The sequence below is a fragment of the Mauremys reevesii genome, linkage group 13 (assembly GCF_016161935.1).
Source record: "Mauremys reevesii isolate NIE-2019 linkage group 13, ASM1616193v1, whole genome shotgun sequence".
NCBI classification, from domain to species: domain Eukaryota; kingdom Metazoa; phylum Chordata; order Testudines; family Geoemydidae; genus Mauremys; species Mauremys reevesii.
Genome location: NC_052635.1, coordinates 7,375,405 through 7,387,477, shown reverse-complemented (window position 1 = coordinate 7,387,477; position 12,073 = coordinate 7,375,405).

The following is a 12,073-nucleotide window of genomic DNA, read 5'->3' as shown; positions in this document are numbered from 1 at the left end:
GCAGCGGCAGAAGAAAAAGCAGCTGGAACAAAATCGGAAGCTGATGAAATGACAGGAGGGAGGCTGCTCAGGGCTGTGAATGAAACATTGCACTTCACACATTGCAACACCCAGCACAATGAGATCCTAGCCCGCGATAGGGATGTTTAAATGCTACCAGAGAACACACAATAAATCATAATAAAAGGCCTGGAAAAATAAAACAAATACAGCAAAAAAATCCCTCCTGACAGGCCTCTCATTAGAAAGTATCAAAGCTCTTATACAACCTAAATGAAGTCTCAACTTCCATTTTACAGCTGAGGAAAATGAGATACAGAAAAGCAAAAAGGTTAGAATGAAACCTGATGCCATGTGTCGCTCCCTACCACTAAACCGTGCCATCTAACCTCTCTGCACAAACTACTGGGAAGTCATTTTAAGTGAACACAACATATTTTAGGCCTATCCCGCCCCTCTGTATGCTGAGCAGAAAGGTTTTATTTTTGCCAGGGCTGGTAAATTTTCATGCTTAATCCTCACGCTGAACTCTCTCACCTGGATGAGATGAGCTCTGGCCGGCTTGCTAGCAATACCATGGCTTTGCTTCATAGAGCCAAAACTCTCTGCCAAAAACTAGTGTCGCTGTTCTGAAAACAAGGCAATGAGAGCCAGGAAATTAAAAGTTACGAGGGTCAGCTGCTTCTGTCCCAAAATTAGGTCTCTTCTACACACAGTGTGTGTCCTGGTATAATAATGCGAGCTGGGGCTGGATGATTTTTTCTTTGATATAATTATATCAATACAGACCCCTCGTGTGAAGTCAGTTTTACAGGTATAAGAGAGGCGGTAATCCTCTTCCAGTATGGGAATAGGTGTACTTGTTGTATCCTTGGGGCAGCCGGTGTAGGAAGCAATCACTTGAGGCCAGAGAGCAGACAGCTAACCAAAACCTCCATTTTATTTACAGATACAGAGAGCTCACTCAGCCGGTTGAAACCGGCTGAGCTATCCCTTAATAGTCTAACTCAGTTGCCATAGTAACAAAACCCATGACAACCAAATACACAACATATTCCTCCCCCCCAATAACAACATCCACTAAATAAAACACACACTAAACTAGAGAAGGAGGGTAGACTGCCTCCATTCCCGGCTAAACCCTGGGGATTATTTTGCCCCATAACCGTGGGTTCGCCCTAACTAAAGATCCAGCCGATGAGGAGGCCTTCTGTCTCTAGGTGGATTACGGCGAACTTCTGGTGTTGTTGCACATGAAAGTACTAGGGGCTCAGGGTCCGCAGCACAAATAGGTGAGGAGGTGGTATCAGCTCGTGCTGGGCAAAGGGGTATCTCAGCTGCCGGCAGTAATGGAGGAGAACAGTCAGGAACAGGTGACTCATGATTCGGTGTCTCACCAGGAAGGGTGAAGTCAGACCCCTCAACTGCAGATGGGTCCTGAAGACTGGCATGACCTGGCAACAGCTGATCTACATGTCGCCGCCAGGTAAGATTCTCTGCAGTCCGGACTGTATAGAAAACAGGTACTGTTTGAGTGATGACTGTGGCCGGGACCCATTTAGCTCTGGAAGTATAATTCCGAGCCAAAACTGGCTGCCCTGGGCTAAAGGTTCGGTCTTTTGCTCTGGGTGCCCGTCTGATGACTTGATATTGCTGCAGATGTTGCACAGTTTGTCTGGGTTCAGAAGGTTTCAGCAGATCAAGGCAAGTGCGCAGCTGTCGTCCCATCATTAGAAAGGCTGGGGAAGCCTGGGTCGTAGCATGAGGTGTGTTTCTATAGGAAAGTAAGAAGGTATCCAGACGCTTTTGAATGGAGTGTTGTCCCTTTGCTGATTTCAAAGCGTTTTTCATTGTCTGCACAAATCTTTCAGCTAATCCGTTGGTGGACGGATGATATGGTGCTGACGTGATGTGGTGTATCCCATTTGCCTTCATAAAATTTTGAAACTCCTGAGAGACGAACTGCGGTCCGTTGTCGCTCACAAGTTGTTCTGGCAGACCAAAACGACTAAAGAGTCCTCGTAGTTTTTGGATAGTACTCTCTGCAGTAGTGGACTGCATTATAGAGACTTCTGGCCATTTAGAATGGGCATCTACTGCCACCAAGAACATGCTTCCTTCAAGGGGGCCAGCAAAGTCAACGTGAATACGTTGCCACGGGTTTTCAGGCCAGTCCCATGGGTGTAGGGGTGCCCACTGGGGTGCATTTCTTACACCCTGACATGACATACAAGCTTTTGCCTTCTCTTCAATAACACTGTCCAATGTAGGCCACCAAAAATAGCTTCGTGCAATTTCCTTCATGCGCACTATTCCACAGTGACTGGAATGTAGCTGTTCTAACATCTGTGATCTCAGGGGTGGTGGAATAATGACACGCCTCCCCCACAACAAACAACCAGATTGGACCAATAACTCCGTCCGCCTGGACATGTAGGGAACAAGGTTGGGTGAGACCGGAGAGGTTTGTCGAGTTTTTCCACGCATCACCAGGTCCATAACTTGGGATAATACTGGGTCAACGTGGGTTGCCTTCTTTATCTGAGCAGCAGTGATGGATGTATTCTCTACCTGTTCAAAGTAGAAGATTTCCTTTTGGGCACTATCTTGATGTTTGACCGGTAAAGGCAACCTTGAGAGGCCATCTGCATTGCCGTGCAGAGTGGATTTCCGATATTTGATTTCATATGTGTGTGCAGAAAGTATCAATGCCCAACGTTGCATACGACTAGCAGCTAATGGGGGAATGCCTGTGTAGGGTCCAAAAATTGATGTCAGAGGTCAATGGTCTGTAAGAAGAGTAAACTTTCACCCAAACAGGTACTGATGAAACTTCCTAATTCCAAAAACAATTCCTAATGCCTCACGTTCGATTTGGGCGTAGTTAGTTTCTGCTTTGCATAGAGTGTGTGAAGCAAAAGCAATAGGTCTTTCTTCTCCCGAAGGCATAATGTGTGACACGACCGCTCCCACTCCATAAGGGGAGGCATCGCAGGCCAATTGCAGGGGTAAGGATGGATCAAAGTGCGTTAGAACTTCAGAATTTAACAATGCATCCTTAGCTTTGTTAAATGCAACATCACAGGCTTCAGTACACTTCCAGGCCTTGTTCTGCCCAAGGAGCTCATGAAGTGGTTTTAGCAGTGTGGCTAACTGTGAGATGAACTTTCCATAATAGTTCAGTAGTCCTAGAAATGAGCGTAGCTGGCTTACATTTCGAGGTGGGGGAGCCTCCACAATAGCTTTAACTTTTGCAGGGGCCTTATGAAGACCTGCAGAATCGATGATGTGTCCCAAATATTCAACAGAGGGCTTGAAGAATTCACACTTGTCTTTGCGAACTCGTAGGCCATACTCTTCCAGTCTTTGTAGGGTAGCCTCTAAATTCTTTAAGTGATCCTCTTCATTTCTTCCAGTGACCAGGATATCATCCAGATAGCACTGAACTCCTGACAAGCCACACAAGATCTGGTCCATAGCCCTCTGGAACAGGGCGGGAGCTGATGTGATTCCGAAGGGTAGGCGACAGTATCGATATGAGTCACAATAGTCAACAGCTCTTGGGACTTTTCATCGATGTGCATCTGTAAATATGCTTTACTCAGATCAATCTTACTGAACTTTTGTCCCCCAGCCAGGCCTGCGAAGAGGGGAAGTGGGTATTGCTCTGCACACAACACTGGGTTGACAGTGACTTTAAAATCACCGCAAATCCAGAGAGAGCCATCTTTCTTCACTATTGGAATGATAGGAGTGGCCCATGAGCTATGGGTAACTGGTATTAGGACTCCATTGGTGACCAGGCGCTCCAGGTCCACTTCAACTTTTGGCCTGATGGCATATGGCACAGTTCGGGCTTTCAGATATTTTGGTGGACTGCCAGGTTTAATGTTCAATGTCACAGTGATTCCCTTCATACTTCCCAAATCATCTCCAAAAACAGCAGCATGTTTCCTTAGTATAGGGGTTAGACTGGTTTCTTCTTTAGTCATCCGGTGCACTTCTGCCCAGTTCAGCTGAATCTTCCCAAGCCAAGACCTACCCATTAAGGCTGGGTAGTCACCTCTCACCACAAACAGTGGCAATTTAGCCGCCTGTCCATTGAGCTCCACCTTAACATCAATAGTGCCCAACATGGGCACAGCTTCACCTGTATACGTCTTCAGAACAGTTTTTGTTGCCTTAAGCGGAAGATGCTGTAGCTTTTCCTTATACACAGTGTCAGGAACCAGCGAGACAGCTGCACCGGTGTCTAGTTCCATGCGTATAGGTTTGCCCTCCAATAAGGGGGTTACCCAGTATTCATGTGAGCCCGCTGCCAAAGACAAAATATGCAGTGGCACTTCCTCTTGTGAGGAGGTGTCACCTTGATCATCCTGGGTCTGCTCTAGGGTATGCAAGGTTCCTCTTTTTGTCGGCCAGACCACAGGCCTCTTTTTCTTTTGTTTACAGGCATACTCAATGTGTCCCTTTTTGCCACAGTGTCGACACACCAGGTCCTTACACCAGCATTCTGATGCCTGGTGACCCAGCTTACCACAGCGGTAACATTCTTGACTCTGCACCGTTTTGTGGGTCCGTTCTTGTGACACTTTTTGCACCCTAGGGGATGCACCGATGTATTGTGCCTCCCTTGTAGCCAGTTCCATGGAGACAGCAATATCAACAGCCTTCTGTAATGTAAGCTGAGCCTCTGTCAGTAGGCGCTTCCGTATAGCTTCACTGCAGAGGCCACACACTAACCTGTCACGCAGGGCATCATTTAACATCTCTTTAAATTCACAGTGTTCTGCTAGCTTTTTAAAATGGCTACAAATTGTACAACTGTTTCATCTTCCTTTTGGTCTCTTTTGTGGAACCTATATCTTTCAGCAATTACCAGTGGTTTTGGGGAGAAATGAGACCCCAGGATTTCCACAATGTCACTGTAAGATTTAGTCTCAGGCTTAACAGGGTGTAGTAAGCTGCGTAGCAGAGAGTAGGTTTTAGCCCCTACAACAGTTAAGAATATTGGCACCTTCTTCGCTTCTGTAATGTCATTTGCAATACCAAAAAGCTCAAAACGCTCAGTATACACATGCCACTGCTCTGTATTCTCATCAAAAGGCTCCAGGGGCCTGGTCAGAGTAGCCATGATTTTTAGTTTCACTTTCACAGTCAGTGCAACAAGCAGCTTTTTTTCTTTGTTTGGTCTTTACCTTGACTTCTACTTCCTTCTGTTACTGGAGCAGCACCAGGATCCCATCCTCGTCACCAGTGTTGTATCCTTGGGGCAGCCGGTGTAGGAAGCAATCACTTGAGGCCAGAGAGCAGACAGCTAACCAAAACCTCCATTTTATTTACAGAACCAGAGAGCTCACTCAGCCGGTTGAAACCAGCTGAGCTATCCCTTAATAGTCTAACTCAGTTGCCATAGTAACAAAACCCATGACAACGAAATACACAACAGTACTGAGGCATGGAAAAATTCTATTTTGATTGGTAAATGGTGGTAAGCACTGATTTCACCGTGCGCACATGAACCTGCAAAAACATATTTCCAGCGATAATAATAAAAACTTACAGGTAGGCAAAGAAAGAAAAGTGCTGCTGGAGAATTCATTAGAGTCCCAACTTAATGCGTATCAAAGCTCTTGGAATAAATGCTGAATACATCGCTGCTAAAACTGGCTTAGAAAGCTTTAGCTTTTTTAATCTCAGCATCATTCAATAATTATTGTCTGGCCTCCTCATAATTTCCTGCCACTATGATGATTTAAATAGAGTTTAAAAACTTAAAAGACATCATTTCACACAACTGAAAATTTAAATTGATAACAAAATTTTAAATGCTGAAAAAAAACCATCAATATTATTGGCAAAAGTTATAAAAGAACAAATGGAAACTGAATGCTGCCAAGCCTATAACTGTATAACTACATCTGCACTGCTTGAACACACTCAGGATAGTTATACACAACTTATGTGTGTATAAAAGCCCTTAGTGTCACATCTGGGATGCCGTTAGCTGAGTAAGCATATGTCAGATTGCTTCACATCTGTTATTATGAATACAATTAAAGCTTCCTAGAACGACAGAGATAAAAGGGCGGGGGGAATTGATTTTATTTTCTGTGCTTTCATTCCATGGGAAGAAACAGTATCACTGACTGAATGTTCATGCATCCAACGAAGCGGGTATTCACCCACGAAAGCTCATGCTCCAATACGTCTGTTAGTCTATAAGGTGCCACAGGACCCTTGCTGCTTTTACAGATCCAGACTAACACGGCTCCCCCTCTGATATTGGCTGAATGGTTAGTCAGTTTCCTGTGATTGTCAGAATCTACTCTCAAGGGGAAAGAGCAGCGTTCTTTGCAAACAACAGGAAATGTGATTGTTAAACCAACAAAAACTGGCAAGCAGGACTCTGGTTTGGAACTTATTTTTTCATTCTTCTTGCTTTTAAAATGACTGGATCTCAAGTTTAAAGTCCAAACGACAGAATAGGACTGGGGTGGGGAAGAACTGAGATGGTTTTACTGCACTATCTGCCAAAAAATGGGAAAGATTTTAAGAATAAAGATAAATGCAAAGCTCCACTCTCCTCCGCACCCCGTAACTCTTATATTTTAGCTAAAGGGCCTTCACTCCTCTTAGCTATGGCCTCTCTGCATCACCATGTCCATCACCCAGAGCCAGTGCTTTTAAATTTTCAAATCCAACTAAAATGACTGGTCCAAAGACAGGACCCTGATTCACCGGCCACAGATCAACTGGAGGGGAGAATCCCGGAGACCCGAGCCTCAGTTTCCCTGCTAGAATGCATTAGTCAGAGCAACCTCCTGTGGTTTCCTGAAACCCTACCATGAGCAAATTATTCTGGGTGTCAATTCAAAGAGCACTCGAGAGTAAAAGGGAAGGTCCCCAATATGAGGCAGGGGGAATGAAATACATGGGTGGTGTTAGGCTATAGATACTTAGGCACGTTTGCAAAGGCCTATACTTTAAGAATGTAGGTGTATTTAGGTGTAGGAAGTAGGGGGGGAATGGGAACAGGGAATGGGTGTGGGGGAATTGGAATCATGTTTTGCTTGCGGGGGAATGGGAACAGGGACACAGGCAAGGCTCTGTGGTGTCAGAGCTGGGAAGGGGACACTGAGGAAGGAAACTGGAATCATGCCTGCTGGAAGTTCACCCCAATAAACATTGAATTGTTTGCACCTTTGAACTTTGGGTATTGTTGCTCTCTGTTCATGTGAGAAGGACCAGGGAAGTGAGAGGGTGAAGGAATAAGCCCCCTAACAGGTGGAACAATAGGTAGGACAATACAAGGGGACCGGACACAGGGTGGGGATGAGGGCAAGAACCTAAGGGGACACCAGGACACATGGGAGAGATGGGGTGGGATTCAGGAAGCAGTAGGTGTGGGCAAACAGTGGGGGGATTGGGACATGGGGAAGATGAGGGTGCTAGGAAAATGGGGCAAGGAGCAGATCACAGGGCACATGGAGTGAGGGGATAGGACCCGGGCTGTAAAAACAGGGACATAGGATCAGGGAAGGGATTTTGCCTCTCTATGCAGCATTGGTGAAACTAATGCTGGCCCCAGGATGGGGGACAGGCTGGCTCAGGGGAGTTGGGAATGGACTTGGGACCCTTCCCCTGGGCCGGGGGCTAGGTCTGATACAGGCTCATGGCAGGGGATTGGCTGGTTCAGGGGGTGCAGAATGAGACCAGGGATTTTTCCCTTCTAGGTCATCTCTGTGCTGCTGTCACTGTTCCAAGCACCAAGTTCTGCCCTTCCCCAGATCTCCTGTGTATGTGGGCTGTGGGTAACACTGATCGGTATCGGTGCTGGGTGAGAAAACACACCCCTGTGCCCCTGTGTGTGAGATAGAGGCGGGTGGCTCTGATCACCCTGATACCAGCTCCCCACCCCAGACATTGTGTATGTGACACCCAAAGTGACATCCTCATTGAGTTTATCAACCCCCAAGGGGGCTCAGCCCCATCCCTGTCCACGGGGTCCCTGGCCTGTCAGGGGAGGTGTTGACCCCCTATCAGGATTCACACACAGAGAACCAGGAGCATCACTGGTCCAGTCATTCCTGCATCCCACCTTTTCAGGGACCAGACATCGATGCTCCCAGGCAACCCCTCTGCTGGCCCTGAGTCAGGTCGGTGACCCCTACTGTAGCTACCATTAGGGTACAGAGTGAGAGTGCATCCAGTACTGCTAGGTTGGCTAGATGAATCGAGTATGCATGTATGGGGGGGTCTAAAATGGATGTACAAGGATGTGCATCAATCTAGAAGGGATCTACAGGTGGCTATGTGGGTATGGATAGATCTAAAATGGAACAGCATCAACTGAAGTGAATCCAGCATGAATTTAAATGGAGTTAGTTGGGTATTCATGCATCTGTATTGCTTTTGAATGGATCTAGGGAGGTTCTGGAATGGTTCTAGATAGTGACACTGATATCTGGATGGACAGATCCTACGCCTCATTCATCAGATATACCAATTCCAAGACAGGGATCCAGAGCCAAATAATGGAATGAATGAGATTGGATCAGCCAATAGGCAGATAATAAAAGATGGAAATAGAGTTAATGCTAGTCAACATGGATTCTTGGAGAACAGTCCATGTTCAATGACCATTCTGTCATTTCTGAGCAACATTAAAAGTCTGGTTCATTAAGGTGACTATGCTGATGTGATATATATGTGGATTCCCATAAGGAGTTTGCCCAACTACCACCCAACATTCAAATTGAGAAAGTAGCTCTCTAAACACTCAACATGGCTCCAAAATGGTCTGACTGATTTGCCTCAAAATATGATCCTCAATGGGGAATCAGCATCCACTGGGGTGTTGCTGGTGGGCCCCACAAAGATCTGTTCTGGGACTGAGGTTATTCTGTATCAATGATCTGCTACAATATCTTCAGTATGTTCTGTTATTAATAATCTGCTACAATATTAACAGTATCTTCTGTTAATCTGTATCAATGATCTGGAAATTCATGTAAACTTGTTGCTGGCAAAGTCTGCAGAGAACACAAAGATTGCTAGGGTGGAAGTTGTCTCCAAGCTACAGAAATGCATGGTCAAACATAGAGGAAAAAGGGATGTCATTCACACTGGCAGGATGGGACCTGTGTCCTGGAGAGCAGGAACTACAAAAGGGAGCATGGTGGAACCCATCCAAACAGGAGATTTCAGGCAGATACCATCCTTGGATGCATAAACCAGGGGATATTCAGTAATAGCAAGGAGGTGGGATCTCTGATAGGTTCGGTCACAGAGATCTCCTTGGGACTGGCACCTGATGCTCTGAAATTGCCTCTGAACCTGTTTTCCCTGCCAGCTTGGGACTCCGGAACCCTGCCTTGTTGATTCAGACATGCTAGCCTGCTGCACCAAAAACACAGGGTCTGGGCCGCGCCCCCAGAGCTGCAGACTTTAACTAAAAACAGCTCAGCAGCATGCTATAAACACATTAGTGTTGTTGGAATGGAGGCAGCATTCTTTTGCGTACTTGGGCTTCCTCCCAGCCAAGCAAATATGGTGAGGATTACTGAAACTCTTGTTCATCATATAAAAAGTTCTACCAATTCCAAAGGATCAGACACATCACCCACCAGGTCACTGAGTATTTCAGATCTTACCCAAATACATACGTAGAGCCAATTCTTATTAACTAAACTGTTGGGGTATCCTATGTCTTCAGACATGACCAATGGACACACAGGAACACACAGAGACTCGAGTCTTTGGTTATGACTCGGTTTATTGTAGCAGAAGCTCAGCTACATCCTGCAGAAGCAAAGCTGCACCACCCATTTACCTCCCCCACATCCCGAAGAGTGAGCCCCAAGGTCATAGAATCATAGAATATCAGGGTTGGAAGAGACCTCAGGAGGTATCTAGTCCAATCCCCTGCTCAAAGCAGGACCAACACCAACTAAATCATCCCAGCCAGGGCTTTGCCAAGCCAGGCCTTAAAAACCTCTAAGGAAGGAGATTCCACCACCTCCCTTGGTAACCCATTCCAGTGCTTCACCACCTTCCTAGTGAAAGAGTATTTCCCAATATCCAACCTAGACCTCTTCCACTGCAACTTGAGACCATTACTCCTTGTTTTGTCATCTGCCACCACTGAGAACAGTCTAGATCCATTCTCTTTGGAACCCCCTTTCAGGTAGTTGAATGCAGCTATCAAATCCCCTCTCATTCTTCTCTTCTGCAGACTAAACAATCCCAGTTCCCTCAGCCTCTCCTCATAAGTCATGTGCTCCAGCCCCCTCATCATTTTTGTTGCCCTCTGCTGGACTCCAATTTGTTCACATCCTTCTTGTAGTGTGGGGCCCAAAAACTGGACACAGTACTCCAGATGAGGCCTCACCAATGCCAAATAGAGGGGAATGATCACTTCCCTCAATCTGCGGGCAATGCTCCTACTAAATACAGCCCAATATGCAGTTGGCCTTCTTGGCAACAAGGGCACACCACTGACTCATATCCAGCTTCTCATCCACTGTAATCCCCAGGTCCTTTTCTGCAGAACTGCTGCCTAGCAACTCGGTCCCTAGTCTGTAGCAGTTCATGGGATTCTTCTGTCCTAAGTGCAGGACTCTGCACTTGTCCTTGTTGAACGTCATCAGATTTATTTTGGCCCAATCCTCTAATTTGTCTAGGTCACTCTGGACCCTATCCCTACTCTCCAGCATATCTACCTCTCCCCTCAGTTTAGTGTCATCTGCAAACTTGCCGAGAGTGGAATTAAGCCCATCATCCAGATAATTAATAAAGATGATGAACAAAACCAGCCCCAGGACTGACCCCTGGGGCACTCCGCTTGATACCGGCTCCCAACTAGACATGGAGCCGTTGATCACTACCCATTGAGCCCAACAATCTAGCCAGCTTTCTACCCACCTTATACTGCAGCCTTTTTCGGTTCCCCTTTATTGTAATCATCAGCCCTCCCCCTCCCCAGATGGGCAGTTCTGCTCTCGGTCTTGGCCAAATAATTGCCCTCTAATTTCTCTGCTAAACTCCCTGTCCCTGTTCATGTTTACCCTCACTCATCACCATCGTTGCCATATAAGGGGTTGTTATTGAGCACTTGGCTGCCTCTGTCAGTAAAAAACTGCACGCTTGTGGTTTTGGGGTTTTCCGTGTGCGTCTCTGCTGGCATCTACCAGGCAGACTCGATGTGAGATAGTAATAACTCCCCACATAAACTACAATTTATTTTAAAAGGAAAGAGAGAGGTTAAAAGATTGTTGTACATACAGACATGAATAGAGTCTTTAGGTCAGTTTCATAGGCGAGATGGTGAAGAGTCCTTTTAGAATTGCAAAGAGTCCTTTTCAGAATCAGTTAATCAGGTTATAGTCCAATTGTCCAAATATTCAATATAAGGGCTGTCCAGCTGGGACTGGAGATCTCAGTCTTGCAGCTCAAGCTCCCCCAATGAAGCATAAGCAGATCTGAGATTAAATGGATTAGGGCCCAAGAACCTTTTATACATTTTTGGGTAGCCTCCAGACAGCACACAGTCCTCGGGCAAACATCACCGGCAATTAGCTTCATCAGCGGTTCTCAAACTGTGGGTCAGGACCCCATTTAAATGGAGTCAACAGGGCTGGCTTAGACTTGCTGAGGCCTGGGACTGAAGCCAGTGAACTCGGTGGTAAGGCTCAGGTTACAAGCCCCCTGGCTGGGGCTGAATCCCTTGGGCTTCCGCTTTGGCCCTCCCCACCTTGTATTAAAGGCCTGGTATGAGGCAGGACCTGCTCACAGAAACTGGCAAGAACAGGGCTGATGTTGCAGAAATACACATTCCTAAGAAGTGCTAGTCACAGAGTACTCATGCAAACACATCCCGATATTAAGTGGTACCAGAACATCCCAATATCAAGGATGGTACAAAAACATTCCCCGAGGATAACAGGAACGTACCAACCCCTCCTAAAAGATAACATCAGGATGACAGTTCAGAATAGAGATGTTCAATCGAACCAACATGTACAAGGTGATGGGTGATAATTATCCATGTCAAGGGATCGTAACTGACTAG